This window comes from Pan paniscus, chromosome 4, assembly GCF_029289425.2.
Source record: "Pan paniscus chromosome 4, NHGRI_mPanPan1-v2.0_pri, whole genome shotgun sequence".
Classification (NCBI taxonomy): Eukaryota; Metazoa; Chordata; class Mammalia; order Primates; family Hominidae; genus Pan; species Pan paniscus.
In genome coordinates this window covers 134,607,889-134,622,626 of record NC_073253.2, presented here as the reverse complement: position 1 = coordinate 134,622,626, position 14,738 = coordinate 134,607,889, and the positions used below count along the sequence as shown (strand labels likewise).

The following is a 14,738-nucleotide window of genomic DNA, read 5'->3' as shown; positions in this document are numbered from 1 at the left end:
AGCGATTCTCCTTCCTCAGCCTCCCGAGTAACTGGGATTACAGGCGCCCACCACCACACCCAACTAATTTTTGTATTATTTTAGCAGAGAAGGGGTTTCACCATGTTGGCCAGGTTGGTCTCGAACTCCTGACCTCAGGTGATCTCCCCGCATCAGCCTCCCAAAGTGCCACTGTGCCTGGCCAAAGACTTCAAATCAAGTATATTAAGTATGTTAAAAGAGCTAAAGGAAACCATGTAGAAAAAAATAAAAGGAACCATAGAATGATGTCTCACCAAATAGAGAATATCAGTAGAGACAAATAGTGGGCCGTGGTGGCTTACACCTGTAATCCCAGCACTTTGAGAGGCCAAGGCAGGCAGATCACCTGAGGTCAGGAGTTCAAGCCCAGCCTGGACAACATGGTGAAATCCTGTCTCTACTAAAAATACAAAAAATTTAGCCGGGCATGGGGGTGCATGCCTGTAATCCCAGCTACTTGGGAGGCTGAGGCAGGAGAATCGCTTGAACCCAAGAAGTGGAGGTTGCAGTGAACAGAGATCATGCCACTGCACTCCAGCCTGGGCAACAAGAGTGAAAACTCTGTCTCCAAAAAAAAAAAAAAAAGAGAGAGACAAATAGAAATTTTGGAGTTTAAAAGTAAACTGGGCCAGGTGTGGTGGCTCATGCCTGTAATCCCAGCACTTTGGGACTTTGGAAGGCTGGGGCAGGAGGATCACGAGGTCAGGAGTTCAAGACCAGCCTGGCCAACATAGTGAAACCCTGTCTCTACTAAAAGTATAAAAATTAGCCAGATGTGGTACCACGTGCCTGTAGTCCCAGCTACTCAGGAGGCTGAGCCAGGAGTATCGCTTGAACCTGGAGGTGGAGGCTGTAGTGAGCTGAGACCACGCCACTGCACTCCAGCCCGGGCAACAGAGCAAGACTCCACCTCAAAAAAAAAAAAAAAAAAAAAAAAAAAAGGTACAACTGAAATGAAAAATTTACTAGAGGGGTTCAACAGCAGATATGAGCAGAGAGACAAAAGAATCAGCAAATTTAAGTTAAGGTCAATTGAGATTTATCCAGTCTGAGAAGCAGAATGAGGAAATGAAGAAAAATGAACAGAACATTGAGAGACCCAGGAGACATCAATTGTGCCAAAATATATACAATGGAATTCCCAGAAGAAAAGGAGAATAGTTCAGAAACATTTGAAGAGATAACAGCCTAAAACTCCCCAAATTTGATAAAAAGACACAAATCTATGTATCTAAGAAGCTCAATTAACCCAAAGTAGGATAAACTCAATATGACCCGTACCAATACACATTACAATCCAATTGCTGAAAGACAAAGAGAGCATCTTGAAAACACCAAGAGAAGCAACTCATTACATACAAGGGGTCCTCAATAAGATTAACAGCTGATTTCTCACCAGAAACCATGGAGGTCAGAAGGTAACATATTCAAAATGCTGAAAGAAAAAAAATCGAACCAAGAATTCTTTATCTGGCAAAACTACCCTTTCAAAAATGAAGGAGAAATTAAGTCACTGCCAGATAAGAAAAAATGGACAGAGTTTGTCACTAGTAGACCTGTCCTATAAGAAAAGCTAAAGTGAGTCGTTCAGGCTGAAATGAAAGAACTCTATAGACGTTAAATTGAATCCACACAAAATTAAAATGCCAGTAAAAGTAACTTATACAGGTAGTCACAAAAGTCTGTAATAACATATTTTGGCTTATTACTCCTCTTTCTTTCTGCATTATTTAAAAGATAAGGCTGGGCACAGTGGCTCATGCCTGTAATCCCAGCACTTTGGGAGGCCGAAGTGGGTGGATCACCTGAGGTCAGGAGTTCGAGACCAGCCTGGCCAACATGGCGAAACCCCGTCTCTACTAAAAATACAAAAAAATTAAGTGGGTGTGGTGGCAGGCACCTGTAACCTCAGCTACTCGGGAGGCTGAGGCAGGAGAACTGCTGGAACCCGGGAGGCAGAGGGTACAGTGAGCCGAGACAGCGCCACTGCACTCCAGCCTGGGCCAACAACAGCGAGACTCTGCCTAAAAAAAAAAAAAAAAGACAATGCATAATATAAGAATTATAAATCTATGTTAATGGACATACAATGTATAAAGATGTATTTTGTAGTAACAAATTACAAAAGACATGTAATTATTTTGTAATTACATTATTACAAATGTAATAATGGTGGGCAACAGGAAGCTATATAGTCTTTTGGATACACTTGAAACTAAGCTGATATTAACTCAAACTGAATTGTTACAAACCAAGATGTTAATTATAACCTCCAGGGTAACCCTTAAGAAAATAATACACAGTAAAAATGTGTACAACAGCTGGAGTATATCATCATCCTATTCAGAAATAGCCAGAAACAAATGTCTTTAACATCCTAAGAGTCAATGAGCTCAAACCTATATATGTTGAGAGTCTCCCCTGGCTGAGAGAATGCTTTTCTCCAGAACAAAAATAATTAAAACTTAGAGGAAATGCTGGAAACACAAAAGAAGGCCCTAATTTGCTTGAATGACTTTTAAGGACCGAAAACAGATAATGACTTAACAATACAGTAAAAAGACAAACTCTGGTACAAATAAGTCACAGAGGAAAACAAAAAACACAAAACTGAGAGGCTGACTATACTCAGCTGTTACTTTTTTTTTTTTTTTGAGACAGAGTTTCATTCTTGTTGCCCAGGTTGGAGTGCAATGGCTCACCACAACCTCCATCTCCCTGGGTTCAAGCGATTGTCCTGCCTCAGCCTCTGGAGCAGCTGGGATTACAGGCATGCTCCACCACGCCCGGCTAACTTTGTATTTTTAGTAGAGACGGGGGTTTCTCCATGTTGGTCAGGCTGGTCTCAAACTCCCAACCTCAGGTGATCTGCCCACTTTGGCCACCCAAAGTGCTGGATTACAGGCGTGAGCCAACGCACCCAGCCTCATCTGTTACTATCTTATCTTTGGCTCATGCCTCATTCTGACCCACTATAAAACTGGCAGGTAGGCTGGGCGTGGTGGCTCATGTCTGTAATCCCAGCACTTTGGGAGGCTGAGGCAGGAAGATCACCTGAGGTCAGGAGTTCGAGACCAGCCTGACCAACATGGAGAAACCCTGTCTCTACTAAAAACACAAAAGTAGCCGGGCGTGGTGGCACATGCCTGTAATCACAGCTACTCGGGAGGCTGAGGCAGAGGTTGCGGTGAGCCAAGATCACTCCATTGCACTCCAGCCTGGGCAACAAGGACGAAACTCCATCTCCAAAAAAAAAAGAAAAAAAAAAAAACCTGGCAGGAATTAACTGAGAAAGCCAATATTTTTTCCCCAGGTTTTTTACAGCCTGTATTTGTTTCAAGGCATGTTATGCTTTAAAACCCTAAAACTGTCAGAAAATATATCAAAAATAAAAAATGTTCAGTATTAATCTCATGCAAAGGAGATAACACGTCTTGATAACACGGCAAGACTAACTCAGAAAAACTAGTTTAATGTATCTAGTAGTCATTAAAATACATGTAAATCAGATTTCCCTAGTGAAAATCACAAAATAAATGTGATTATCCAAAATGCTTAGAACCAGAAGTGTTTTGCTGTTTTTTTTTTCTGATTTTGGAATACTGTATTATACTTGCAGTTGAGAATCCCAAATCTGAAATTTTGAGTGTCATGTTGGCATTCAAAAAGTTCTGGACTTTGGAACAGTTCAGATATCAAATTTTCAAACTGGGATGCTCAACCTGTCATAAACAGTAATTTTTCACTTTATGCTTTCAGTATTCATTTGAAAATTTTTGGACAGCAGGGTCTTTGCACAAATTTAGGATCAATTTTGTTAGGAAAGCAAGCATTGAAGTGTAGGCCGATGCGGGAGGATCACTTGGGGTCAGGAATTCAAGATCAGTGTGGGAAACATACCAAGAGCCCATCTATACAAAAAACATTTTTAATTAGCTGGGCATGGTGGTGTTCACCTGTAGACCCAATTACTTGGAAAGCTGAGACAGGAGGATTACTTGAACCATGATTGCACCACTGCACTCCAGCCTGGGTGATACAGCAAGACCCCATCTCTCAAAAAAAGAGTGACAGGGATGAATGTAAAAAGTACACACTACTTACAAAAAAAAAGAAAACAAGTTAGGTATACAAATGTTTAAAGCGTATATATTTTTTCCCTCTCCGATCCTATCATAGAGGTAATTCATCAATGTTAACAGCTTAATATGTATCCTTTCATAATTCTTTGTTTATATAAACACGCATAAAGCATTTCTGTATTTTAACAGAATTATATTAAATACATTACATAAAATCTTCCCTAGTCAACAGGTATTGGTATACTTCACTTTTTAATGGATACAACACCACTTATTCAACCACCCCCTTCTGATGTACATTTATGTTCCCACTTTTTGCCATTACACACAATCTTGCTATGATCACTCTTTTTTTTTTTTTTTAGTAGAGACAAGGTAGTAGTGCTTCATATAGGATATATTCCTGTAAGTGGGAATAACTGTGTCAAGGGCCATGTGCATTTTAACTGTAAGAGATGACAGATTATTTATAAAAATGTGGCAATACGCATTCCTATTATAGTGTTTGGGCGCATCCATTTTGCTGCATCTTCAGCAATCCCAGATATTATATATGTATTGTATTTTATTTTTGCAATCAGATGAGCTAAAAATGACATTTGTTTTCCTTTACAGCTTCTGGGAAGTCTTTTCCCACATTGAGATTATATTTCCTGTATTTTCTCTCAATATTTTTATAGTTTCAAGTTTTTATATTTAAATCTTTAGTTCATGTGAACATTTGAATATGTGAAGGATCTATATTTTTCCATATAAATTACATCATCCCCCACTAAAGAAAGCTTATTCCTCATGTTTATCATAATTGAATTCCCATTTGTCTGAATCTATTCTGAGATTCTTTATTCTGTAATTGTGTATTTCTATACCAATATCAAAAACTGAAAGAGGACAAGGAACACAAACCTTTCATCTAGATTCATCAAACAGTCTTTTGCCTGTTTTCTCTATTTTTTTCTTTTTTTTTTTTTTGCTTAACCATTTGATAAGTTGCAGGTATGATCTTTCAACCTCAACTATTTCAATTTTTTATTTTTTATTTTATTTTATTTTATTTTTTTGAGACAGAGTCTCACTCTGTCACCCAGGCTGGAGTGCAGTGGCACAATCTCGGCTCACTGCAACCTCCACCTCCTGAGTTTAAGTGCTTTTCCTGTCTCAGCCTCCCGAGTAGCTGGGACTACAGGCGCATGCCACTATGACACACTAATTTTTGCATTTTTAGTAGACATGGGGTTTTGTCATGTTGGCCAGGCTGGTCTCCAACTCCTGACCTCATGATCCGCCCACCTCGGCCTCCCAAAGTGCTGGGATTACAGGCATGAGCCACCGCGCCTGGCCTGTGATTTCTATTTCTAAAGTACAAGAATGATGTATATATTACACTCATCTTTTTTACTTAATCTGTTCAATTCTGAAAGTGGTTTATCCAAGTCCTCTACTACAGTAGATAGAATATGTGACCCAGTCTGAGAATTTCTGTCTCATAAGGAATTAACTTTTTTTTTTTTTTTTTTTGAGACAGAGTCTCGCCTTTGCTGCCCAGGCTGGAGTGCAGTGGCGCGATCTCAGCTCACTGCAGTCTCTGCCTCCAGGGTTCAAGCAATTCTCCTGCCTCAGCCTCCAGAGTAGCTGGGATTACAGGCGCCCGCCACCACACCTGGCTAACTTTTATTTCTTATTTTTATTTTTTGAGACAGAGTCTCACTCTGTCGCCAGGCTGGAGTGTAGTGGCGCAATCTCGGATCACTGCAACCTCTGCCTCCCGCGTTCAAGTGATTCTCCTGCCTCAGCCTCCCGAGTAGCTGGGATCACAGGTGCACGCCACCATGTCCAGCTAACTTTTCTATTTTTAGTAGAAACAGGGTTTCACCATGTTGGCCAGGATGGTCTCAATCTCTTGACTTTGTGATCCACCTATCTCAGCCTCCCAAAGTGCTGGAATTACAGGTGTGAGACACTGTGCCCAGCCAGGAATTAACATTTTTGATAACTGATGTTTCGTTTTATGTCTTTCATAATAATTTCATGTTTACTTTTCTTATGCTTTTTCAAATGTTCTATTAACTATTTCTTTTCTATAGCGTTTATTTTCCCACACTTAATAACTTTAACTATTTTCCTATCAATTAAAAATGTACTCCAAGGGCGGGAGGCAGTGGCTCATGCCTGTAATCCCAGCACTTTGGGAGGCTGAGGCGCGTGGATCACAAGGTCAGGAGATCGAGACCATCCTGGCCAACATGGCGAAACCCGGTATCTACTAAAAATACAAAAATTAGCCAGACATGGTGGTGTGAGCTTGTAGTTCTAGCTAGTCAGGAAGCTGAGGCAGGAGAATTGCTTGAACTCAGGAGGCGGAGGTTGCAGTGAGCTAAGATCACACCACTGTACTCCAGCCTCGGCGATAGAGCGAGACTCCGTCTCAGAGAAAAACAACAACAACAACAACAGCAAAAAACAACTCTATACATCCATTTAGAATGCCTTTCCTTCTCCAATATACCCAACCCAATGCCTACTCTGAGCCAAGGCAAGCCCTTTAAAATTATTTTACTTACACACTTCTTCCCTCCCCAATCTTCAGTTTTGTGGAAGTTAGCACTGGTAGATTCCTACTATTAGGTTTTCTCTTACTATGTTTTAAAATAATTTTTGAATTGAATACTTGACAATTCACATTATCATCCATTTATATTTTACTAAATTCATCACTCAGGCCATGCACAGTGGCTCACGCTTGTAATCCCAGCACTTTGGGAGGCTGAAGCAGGCAGATCACCTGAGGTCAGGAGTTCAAGACTAGCCTGGCCAACATGGCGAAACCGTCTCTACTAAAAATACAAAAATTAGCTGGGTGTGGTGGCAGGCACCTGTAATCCCAGCTACTGGGGAGGCTGAGGCAGGAGAATTGCTTGAACCTGGGAGGCAGAGGTTGCAGTGAGCCAAGATTGTGTCCTGCACTTCAGCCTAAGCAATAAGAGTGAAACTCTGACTTAAAAAAAAAAAAAAAAGATACAAAGATTAGCTGGGCGTGGCCAGGCACAGTGGCTCACGCCTGTAATCCCAGCACTTTGGGAGGCCGAGGTGGGCAGATCATGGGGTCAGGAGATCTAGACCATCTTGGCTAACACGGTGAAACCCCATCTCTACTAAAAATACAAAAAAAAATTAGCCAAGTGTGGTGGCAGGCACCTGTAGTCCCAGCTACTCGGGAGGCCGAGGCAGGAAATTGGCGTGAACCCGGGAGGCAGAGCTTGCAGTCAGCTGAGACCACGCCACTGCACTCCAACTTGGGCGACAGAGCGAGACTCCGTCTCAAAAAAAAAAAAAAAAAAAAAAAAAAAAACAATTAGCCAGGCTTGGTGGTGCTCCCCTGTTGTCCCAGCTACTCAGAAGGCTGAGGCAGGAGAATTGCTCGAGCCTGGGAGGCAGAGGCTGCAGTGAGCCAAGATCACGCCACTGCACCCCAGCCTGGGTGACACAGCAAGACCCTGTCTCAAAAAATAAAAATAAATAAATAAATAAATTCATCACTCGTAGTTTTTGTTTTTTTTTTTTTTTGACATGGAGTCTCACTCTGTTGCCCAGGCTAAAGTGCAGCTGCACGATCTCGGGTCACTGCAACCTCTGCCTCCTGAGTAGCTGGAATTACAAGTGTGTAACACCATGCCTGTGCCTGGCTAATTTCTGTATTTTTAGTAGAGATGGGGTTTCACTATGTTGGCCAGGCTCATCTAGAACTCCTGAACTCAGGTGATCCGCCCACCTCAGCCTCCCGAAGTGCTGGGATTACAGATATGAGCCACCACACTGGCCACTCATAGTTGTTTCTTATATTCATCATCTTCCCCTAACTTCCTATCTTTGTAAAATAGTTCAAAAGGCTACCTGAGGATTTATCATTCTAAGCCAGTGTCCAAAACATCTTTTTTTTTTATGGATGTACCATAGTTTTTTAAAAATTATTATTATCCTTTAAGTTTTAGGGTACATGTGCACAATGTGCAGGTTAGTTACATATGTATACATGTGCCACGCTGGTGTGCTGCACCCATTAACTCGTCATTTAGCATCAGGTATATCTCCTAATGCTACAAAACATCTTTTGCCTTCATGTTTGAATAAAAATGTTGTATGGCCTGGCGTGGTGGCTCAGGCCTGTAATCCCACCACTTTGGGAGGCCGAGGTGGGTGGATCATTTGAGGTCAGGAGTTCTAGAAAAGCCTGGCCAATATGGTGAAACCTTGCCTCTACCAAAAATACAAAAATTAGCCGGGCATGGTGGTGGGCGCCTGTAGTGTCAGCTACTCAGGAGGTTGAGGCAGAAGAATCGCTTGAACTCGGGAGGTGGAGGTAGCAGTGAGCCAAGATCGCGCCACTGCACTCCAGCCTGGGCGACAGAGCGGAACTGTGTCTTAAAAAAAAAAAAAAAAAAAGTTGTAACATGAGTATTTCCATGTAAATGTGCTAAAAAAAATTAGTTGTAACAGAATTCTGAGATGTCTGTGCTTCCTGTTGATAATCTATTGTCAATAATTCCAACTTTCAATGTTGTAGAAAATCAATTTTCTTTCCTTTTAAAAATCCTGTTCTAGGCTGGGTGCAGTGGCTCACACCTATAATCCTAGCACTTTAGGAGGCCAAGGGAGGTGGATCACTTGAGGTGAGGAGTTTCAGACCGGCCCTGGCCAACATGGTGAAACCCCATCTCTAGTAATACAAAAACTAAGCCAGGCATGGTGGCGCACAGCTGTAGTCCCAGCTACTCGGGAGCCTGAGGCAGGAGCACTGCTTGAACCTGGGAGGCAGAGGTTGCAGTGAGCTGAGATGGTGCATTCCAGCCTGAGCAACAGACTGAGACTGCATCTCAAAAAATAAAAATAAGCTGGGCGCAGCGGCTCACGCCCAGCACTTTGGGAGGCCAAAGCGGGTGGATCACGAGGTCAAGAGATTGAGGCCATCCTGGCCAACTTGGGCGAAACCCCGTCTCTAAAAATGCAAAAATTAGCTGGACGTGGAGGTGCACGCTTGTAGTCCCAGCTACTCGGGAGGCTGAGGCAGGAGAATTGCTTGAACCTGGGAGGCAAAGGTTGCAGTGAGCTGAGATGGTGCCACTGCATTCCAACCTGAGCATCAGAGGGAGACTGCATCTCAAAAAATAAAAATAGGCCAGGTGCGGTGGCTCACGCCTGTAATCCCAACACTTTGGGAGGCCAAGGGGGTGGATCATGAGGTCAAGAGATTGAGACCATCCTGGCCAACATGGTGAAACCCCGTCTCTAAAAATACAAACATTAGCTGGGCGTGGTGGCACATGCTTGTAGTCCCAGCTACTGGGGAGGCTGAGGCAGGAGAATCACTGGAACCTGGGAGGCGGAGGTTGCAGTGAGCCGAGATTGCGCCACTGCACTCCGGCCTGGCAACAGAGCAAATCTCCGTCTCAAAAAAATAAATAAAAATTTAAAAATCCTGTTCTAGACGACAGCTTAAGATGTTTTAACAAATTCATATATTTCACCAGATTTTGGATAGGTAAGAGCAATTTTTTCCCAGTACTACTGCCTGGAAGTCAGCAAACCCTTTCAATTTATCAACTTAGGGCTTTATTGTGTCTTCAGCTGTTTTTTTCCCTCCTGAAATGCCTCTTAGACATATTGGTTTCCAGCAGTGTCCTTTTATATTGTCTATGGAATTTTAAAATACAGAAATCTTTTAGGTTTTACAATCTTTCTCCACTAGTTTCATCTTTTAAGAATTCTCATTAAAATTCAAATACAGGCCTGGTGCGGTGGCTCACGCCTGTAATCCCAGCACTTTGGGAGGCCGAGGTGGGCGGATCACAAGGTCAGGAGATTGAGACCATCCTGGTTAACACGGTGAAACCCCATCTCTCCTAAAAATACAAAAAATTAGCCAGGCATGGTGGCAAGCGTCTGTAGTCCCAGCTACTCAGGAGGCTGAGGCAAGAGAATGGCGTGAACCCGGGAGGTGGAGCTTGCAGTAAAATGAGATCACGCCACTGCACTCAGGCCTGGGCAACAGAGCGAGACTCCGTTTCAAAAAAAAAAAAAATTCAAGCATAGTTCTCTTCTGTTTCTTTCATTAATCTACCTCCATAGGCACCAACTTTTCTCATTCCCTTGGACTCTGTTTTGAACCACTGTGATCCTTACCTTATTTGCATATTTTTTTTAATCGTATTTTACGCATATATACGTTGAAGCATACTTCCTTTGGCAGTTAAAGAGGATCGCAACATTTTTCAATTGGTCTGTTTTCCACTCTGAAGTCTGTGAAAAGCACCGAATTTTTTGTTTTACTATTTGGCACAGTAAGGTAACGATTAAAAAACATGGGCTCTGGGCTGGGCGCGGTGGCTCACACCTGTAATCCCAGCACTTTGGGAGGCCAAGGCCGTTGGATCACGAGGTCAGGAGATCGAGACTATCCTGGCTAACACGGTGAAACCCCGTCTCTATTAAAAATACAAAAACAAAAGTAGCCAGGTGTGGTGTCGGGCGCAGCTACTCAGGAGGCTGAGGCAGAAGAATGGCATGAACCCTGGAGGTGGAGCGTGCAGTGAGCCGAGATCGCGCCACTGCACTCCAGCCTGGGCAACAGTTGAGCAAGACTCCGTTTCAAAAACAACAACAACAACAACAACAAAAACCCATGGGCTCTGGAACCAGGCTGCTTTACTAACTGTGTGACCATGGCAAGTTATTTAACCTGAGTCTCGGTTTCCTCATCTGTTGCATGGGAATTAATAATAGTACCTAGTTAGAGAACCTGGCACACAACAATTGGCATTAACTATCTCGGTGATTAAATATTTAGGGCAGTTAAAGGTCTCTAGACCAAGGGACAAGGTAAAAATTAGAGATCTTAAATCTACAGAGGTGAGACAATGTCACAGGAAAATCCCAAAGTCTACCCTAATCTCAACTGTAGTGTAACAAGGGTAATTAGGTGAGAGCAAGAATGGGTCATCCTAACTGATAAAAGCTCAAGTACATTAGAAATGCCACCCAAATTTATACAAACTGATATAAGAAGCAGAGGCTATTCAAATTCTCCAAACGTGTGCCCATCCAATATGGTGGCCATCGGCTACACAGATCTATTTGATAAAAATTTAGTTCTTCATTTACACTAGCCACATCTCAAGTGCTCATAACCACACACAGTACCTACATCATTGGACAGCACCACTCTAAACAATGAAAAAATTAAGAAAAAAGGGAGTTTTTTGGAACTGAACCTTAGCCTATATCAAATGCAAACTATTCATGCACCTGTGCAACAGGTGGTCTAGATCACAAAGGCAATGACTTGGACAACTTTAATCTTAGACCACAGTCAGAAGACGTAGGTTCAAATCCCAGCTATGCTACATAGCCACCTTAAAGTACCCTAGACCTGTCACTAAATCACACAGCACCACATAATGGTTAAGAGCATAGAATCTCTGGACTATCTGGATTTGAATTCCGACTATCATAGCTCTGTGACATTGGGAAAGTTACTTCACATCTCATTTGTCATCTTCATTTTACAGTAGGGCCTACCTTCTAGCTATGTTGTGGATCAAATTAGTTAATATTTGTAAAGGCAATGAGAACAATGCCTGGCATTATTGTTATATAAATATTTGCTAAATAAAAATAATCTTTCAGGCTTCTATTTCTTTAATTCCCAAATGGGCAAGATAAAACTTGCTCTGTTGGGAGGCCGACGGGGGCGGATCACAAAGTCAGGAGATCGAGACCATCCTGGCTAACACGGTGAAACCCTGTCTCTACTAAAAATACAAAAAATTAGCCAGGCGTGGTGGCAAGCGCCTGTAGTCCCAGCTACTAGGGAGGCGGAGGCAGGAGAATCGCTTGAACCCGGGGAGGCGGAGGTTGCAGTGAGCCAATTGCACCACTGCACTCCAGCACTCCAGCCTGGCGACAGAGTGAGACTCCATCTCAAAAAAAAAAAAAAAAAACTTGCTCTGCCCATTTCACGTTTCATGATAATGAATGACAATAGGATGTAAATTACAAGAAAATGTTTTAAAAGCACGAAAGGTTATTAGATTACAAGTGGGCAGAGGTCTTGCCTTCCACATTCTTTAATCTCCCACAGTATCAACCAAATTGCTGTGCTAAGTGTTCAAGTTTTTCACTAAAACTGGAGCATCACACTCTAGAGTCATAAAGTGATAAACCTGAATAAAGTGCAGAGTGCTTATTTAAGGAAAAGCCTGCTATAAACTCATTCTGACCAAAAGAGGGTGAAATTACCTACCTCAATTTGAGTTCCTAAGGAGCAACGTGCACAGCCTTGAATCATTAGAGGAAATCTCCATTCCCTAACCTCCATCCCTTAAAGAAACACAAGTGGGTTCTATAGTTCTTGTCAAGTTACCTATCCTGTGATTTTGTGTGTGTGTGGAAAAGTTTTATTCAAGTTCACAACTGACTAGTATAAACAGACTAATTTTCCCCAAATATCCTGTCTTTCACTAACTGGAAACAGAATCACAAAAGCGAATAGTGGAGTCTCATTAAAAATTATTGTAGAGAACTTTTACTTATTGCAAACACAACCTACGCCAGAAGAAATTTCAAAAGCGACTTAATGAAAACATAAACCAACACCTGATCTAACTGCGCTAATGAAATTTGTGAAAAAACAATGCCACCACGTTCCAACATTAGCCAGCACACCCAACATGAACATCTACTTTCCGTTGAAATAAACGTCAAAGGCTGTCAGCTGCTACACCTTCCAAGGCAAATTGGAAGCCAAATTCTTTCTAGAGTTTGGGGTTTTTATGAGTTGATACGTGTGCCAAATCAGGGAAAAAAGAAACAAAAGGAAGCAGGTAAGACCCCTTTTAGGAGTCCCTAAAAAATATCACTGCTGGCTGCTGCAACAAATGTTTTGAAGACCTAAGTTCACCACAAGCCTTATTTATTTCTGGTGGCGATGGTGGGGAAGGAGGAGAGTAAGCACAGAAAATTATTAAAAGGTAAGAGGACCTTAAAGTTCATCTAACTCAACGCCCTCCTAGGGTAAGGGTTCCCAGTACCCCAAAGGTTCTTTTTTCCAGGGCATGAGCCGCAATACAACCAAAAATAAGGGGTAGCGATGGCGAAGAAACGGGAGAAAGACGATCTTCTGATCAGGCCGGTCGACGGTTGCAGCGTTCCCCCAGGACGCCAAGAGCCCGCCAGTCCCTCCGCCCCTCTCTCCCCAAACCCCAGCCTCTGCTGAGGCGCGCACGCGCAGCAAGTAGGGGCTGCGCGTGGCGACGCGCAGGCGTAAAGCGGGTAGAAACAATAAGCTTTGTTGCCGAGGCGGTGGGAGGGGGGGCAGGGGAAAGGGTACCCGGCGGAGGGATAAAGGACCGGGAGAATGGGGAACAGGAGAAAGCGCTATCCCGGCAACCCTCGCGCCACTGAGGACCCGGATAGAGAGCTGCGAGATCCAAATCATTAATAATGACAATGAAAAAAAAAAGCGACGGCCATGTCTCGGAGAAGACAGAGACGAAGTCGGCCCAAGCTCATCCCTCAGACTTGGCGGAAAGAGGCAATGAACAACGGAGGCCGCAATGGACTCGGTGGCCAACCACCCAGGGAACCCTTTAGGCCCCTCTGCCGTCGCCGACTTGCTGTCCCTCGACCTCCGCACCCCTGTCGCCACTCTGCCCGAGAGGACCCCTCACCCAATGCACAGCAGCGGGGACGGCAGCCAACGAATCCTGTCGGCCTCCGCGGATCTCCACAGGCAGCGCCGCTCCCCCGCTCGACGTGCGCTTCGCCCGCCGCCTCCCTTCTCCAGTCCAAACAAACACCCCAGCCCGGAAGTGACTTCACTTCCGTCGCCGCCAACCCCGCCCTCTTGTTCTGTCAGCTCTGCCCTCCGAAGCCACTAGAGAGCGCGCGCGAGAACGCGCGACCCCGAAGTCTGTCTCCAAGGCTGCACACGTGTGCACGCGCAGCAGCCTTTCCAGCGCGCCCCTACGGCCGGCTGCCGGGTGTAGCAGGAACGCTGTCGCACGTTCTCTCTGGGAGGCAGGAATGGGGGCGTACCACTGTTCCCACACCCGCCCATCTTCCGAGAATGATGATATGCAATGAGTGAGGCAGCTGGGGACTGAAGAGCACCCTGACAAGATACACAGGCGTGGACTTTTACAGACATCACACACCCCCCCAAAAACGTAATATTTAGGTAATGACATAGCACACACATACCCATACACACCCCAAGAATGATACACAATGTCACACAAACAGCGACATGCACCGAGTCACGTCAAGATCCTGACACAGAAAAATAATAAACTAAGGGAAATCACAGAGGCGTACTAAATGATACGCAAACATCCGCACTCAGACACGTGCAGGCACAAAAACACACTTTTTGAAGCTGGATGCAAACGCAAAATACAAATACATGTGCAACTTCTTTGTGGCTAAAGGAGGAAATGCCCTGTCCACACAGGATAGAAGAGTGTGACCTCCGGGTTCAAGAATTTTGTAGTCCGTGATCCTGGGTGCACTGGCCCCATAGTTATTCTTACCCATGCTTCCTTCCTGTCATCGTTGACAAGCCCCAAGATATATTTCTAGTGA

General features: G+C 43.7%; 1 protein-coding gene across 1 annotated transcript in view; it reads right to left on the bottom strand.

The window, feature by feature from the left end:
• Positions 1-14,134, bottom strand: part of PAIP2 (poly(A) binding protein interacting protein 2) — a 28,084-nt gene extending 13,950 nt beyond the window's left edge. The window contains exon 1 of the mRNA XM_003829215.5: positions 13,826-14,134. The gene's annotated coding sequence lies outside the window, so the exon portion shown is untranslated. The remainder of the gene's footprint in view (positions 1-13,825) is intronic.
• Between the last annotated feature and the right edge of the window lie 604 nt (positions 14,135-14,738).